Here is a 4,318-nt window from a genome sequence, read left to right as displayed (position 1 = left end):
TTTACACACACACACACACACACACACACTTGCACGCACAAATACACACATCGTGAACTACTATGATGTTCACACCAGGCTGCATATAGAGGAGGAGGGTATAATTTTCTTTATTTATAAATTTTTATAAAGATAAATATATGATGTCCCCATTGTTAGTAGAAGTAGCTAAAAAATGAGACATGTCATATAAATAAGTATACCTAATTGAAAATTAGAGCTATTATGTAATCATGTGATCTCAGAGTTTTTTTGGTTAACAAATACTTCCTAACTCTTTAGTAGAATTTTAATTTTGCATCTTCTTGATTTAAATTAAAGTTGGGTAGATATCGCCTTCTCACCTTACATATAACTCATGTAAATTAACATGGAGTCGATCTCACATTATAACCTTACATCTTACTCATGTAAATGATGTAATCTTAAAGAAGTTATGTTCTTGAGAACATTTTTGAGCATTTAATTAGATGATAAATGAGTTCTCTCAAAATTTTGGAGGGTATGTTAGGTGCATAGAGGGTGCATACCCCCCCTTCAAACTCTCTCCACCTCTTTTTGACACAAATATGAGAAGTAAATGCTTCAATGGGGATCAAAAATGGCCGAGGTACTTTCATAAGTACTCAAACCTCCTTCATGCTTCAAATGGGATGGCCTTTAACCCTTGTGGTATGTGTGTGGATGTTAAACTAACCCTTATATTATGCATGTACATCTCAAACAAATTATTCAATATAGAAAATACATTTTTCCCATTTATATCTTGATAATGATTATGACATTGTTTACTATTCTCATATTATCTAACAAAAGTAAAAACCATTTATACATTATCTATGACCTGCTATGCATTATCTATGACTTGCTATGCATGGATGAAAGAGAAAGCTTTTGAGAGCACTATAGCTGTTGTTACCTCTATGACTTGCTACGCATGGATGAAAGCGAAAGCTTTTGAGAGCACTGTAGCTGTTGTTACCTGCTAAAAACCCTTTAAAGAATCACTTTGATAAACTAATGCTGATAATACATTAGTGTGTTGAAGAGTATTTTAAATATTGTTGACCAAACTTCTTGATGAGACTTTGTACCATACAAGTTTTTCACAATAATATATGTCATTCTTTTCACTACTTTAGTGATGAAGGTTGTTATGGCCACATGCACATTCACAATAAAATTAAGTTTATGCTAGTTGGGAGCCACTATTGATGGTGGTTAATATTAATATGAATTGATGCTCAACATAAAAAAAGCATTAAGTGCTTCTATATCAATAGTAACTAGGGGGGGAAAGTTAAATGGTAGTTAAAAAAGTGTCCTAAAAGTTAAATGGTAGTTAAAAAAAGCATTAAGTGCTTCTATATCAATAGTAACTAGGGGGGGAAAAGTTAAATGGTAGTTAAAAAAGTGTCCTAAAAGAACAAACTCCAAAGCTTACACATCTAGAGCAATATTGAAGTAAGCCAGATCACCCTTTATCCCATGTTTGATTTGTATACATGTAATTTTATGAGAGAGAGAGAGAGAGCCTTTAGAAAATAACTCTTTAAAAAGTACACTTTTGCCAAGGTGTGCCCCTACCCAATTAGATTAGAATGTGTACGCACGTACATACACACACACATGCGTGCGCATGCATGTGCATGCACACACATGCACATGTATACTCTCTCTCTCTCTCTCTCTCTCTCTCTCTCTCTCTCTCTCTCTCTCTCTCACACACACACACACACACACACACACACACACACACACACACACACACACAATAAGCACTTTTATCCCAAAGACAAAAAAAGGAGGGTTTGTGCTCACAATATTTTTGGAGGGAGTTTTTAACATCACTTGGGTTTGGGGAGAGGGTATGGATGGTAGTAGGGAGGTTTAGGGGCCCAAGTACCATATGGTTATAGCATGATGAATGAGGGTGGGAAAGAGGGGCCTACATATACATGGGCCATGTTGACATTTTGTTCATAGGGGATGAAATCGGAAGGAAAGAGAATGGGAAAGTTGCACGCATGCCATCCCTATTTTTATTGAAATCACAATTCTCAAAAGCTTTGAGCAAAAATGATTTTATATAAATGATCATAGTTTGGAATAACGAAGAGTAAAATAATAGTTAAAGAAAGTGAATACTAATATGGTTCTCTATGGAGACAACACTAATGTTATGCTTTTGCCTTTAATTAAGGAACACCAATGCAGTTCTATGTGGAGGAAGGCAACACCAATGTTACTTTTTTACCTTCAATTACCAATGTGGTTCTCTATCAAGGCAACATCAATGTTATAATTTTGACTTCATTAAGGAAAGAAAAGTGCTTAGATGAGGCTACCTAGTTACATATTTCAATTTAAAAAAAGAGATGTTCAATATCTTTTTGAAGGTCACTTTATTTTTCTATTTAAGGCTAGCTACTAAAGATAATACAAGAAAGTCACCCTTTTGTTGAGATCTTAAGAACTAAAATTAATTTCGTTAGTGTTTTTATAAAAAGTTATTTAATATGTTTTTTTCATAACGGTTAAAGTGACAAACTTTGAAACTTCCATTCTACCTATATCACCAACATGGTGTGATGAGTGAGTTGTTTGGTTGCACTTGTACTAGTCCAATCTAGACTCATGATAACAAATAATAGGCGAAGTCTAATCTAGACAAATAATAGGCAAAGTCCAATCTAGACTCATGATAACAAATAATAGGTGAAGTCCAATCTAGACTCATGATAACACATAAGAAGTCAATATTATTATGGTATAGGCATATATAATTTGGTAATATATTTCTTTTATGAAAATAATATATGATGGCATATATTGCTTTTTGTGATTCTATCTTCATAATTGACTTAAAATTAAAAAAATTAAGGTGAACTATTTTTTCTCAGTATAAAAAATCATGTTTTAAATTGCCCAGTAATTTTTAAAGGACATCATGAAATAGCTATTAGGTTAACAATAGCTCCTATTTTCTCCTTGCATGCTAGAGTGCATCATATGTTATATCTTTGTCCATGGATGAAAGCTTACTTCTTATTGTGCCTCCTTACTTGTAAGCAGTTCTAAGACAAAAAATGCTTGGTTTTTGAAAACAAGATTTCTATATACAATGTGGTGGTGATCTTCTTAACTATTTCCTAAGAGAAAGAGCCATGCAATTTTGATGTTTTTCACCAGCTTCATGCTAGTTTATATTGTCCTTCCTTCTTTGAGGCTTGATTGAGTATGAACATGTCCATTTTCCATACATTACGGTTTTATTCAAGTACAATGTCATCATTGCATTGAGGTCCTTTTTTATAAGTTCCATTACATTTAACAACACTGGAGATTCCATGCTTGGTTTTGACAAAATAGAACACTAGGAGGATTGCATGTGAAAAGGATCAAAGGATTCAAAGAATGTGAGAACAATATCTTATGCATGATGCAATAGGATTGGTAAATAAAAGGCAATGGTGATAAGATGTTGACTACAATATCCTCTTTTAAAGGTCTGGGAAGCACATAAGAAGAAATGGCTACTATGATAATAATAACACTTCTTTCAAACAAGATGCATGTGTAGATACTCAAGATAGCTACTAAAGATAAACATGTATACCTTCAAGTGAAAACCTTAATTGTTGGTAACTCTAGATTCAAATGATATAAAAAAAGAAATAGACCCTTTTTGACAAGATGGATGATGCTTCACATGTCTCTTATGCATGCATTGTGATTTGACGAGCTCAAGAGAGGTTGAGATGTCTTTGATTCAATCCACATGTTCAAGAAGAGGCAAGAGTACTTTTGATCACACATTTCTGTGATTTGACGAGCTCAAGAGAGGTTGAGATGTCTTTGATTCGATCACATGTTCAAGAAGAGGCAAGAGCACTTTTGATCACACATTTCTTACCCTTGTCATTTTTTCCCTATAGTTCCAAAGCTACATTAATTACAATTCATAGTAGAGATGGTTAAACAAAGCTATTATGTTTGGGAGGCTCCTCAGATGGACTTGAATTAGTTGTGGCCAAGTTGACATCTACTATTTCTTATGGGAGAGCTACCATGTAGCAACTTTTTGTTAAGCCATGTGGTAGCTCCTCCATGCTCCTGGCTCAGCCTCCTCTCAATGACAAAAAGGAGAGATTTTTTTAAATAAAGATGTGTCTCACAGGCACTATTTTCGAGACAAAAAGAGGCTAGAGCTCGCGCTGTGGTAGAGCTCGATTCGACTCTGATTATATATATAATATATAATATATATATATATATATAAGAATGTTTCAAGTGGCGTATAACTATGTTATATATA

The sequence above is a fragment of the Cibotium barometz genome, chromosome 26 (assembly GCF_041138505.1).
Source record: "Cibotium barometz isolate CiBa-2024 chromosome 26, ASM4113850v1, whole genome shotgun sequence".
In the NCBI taxonomy this organism is placed as follows: Eukaryota; Viridiplantae; Streptophyta; class Polypodiopsida; order Cyatheales; family Cibotiaceae; genus Cibotium; species Cibotium barometz.
This window is presented reverse-complemented; position numbering follows the sequence as displayed.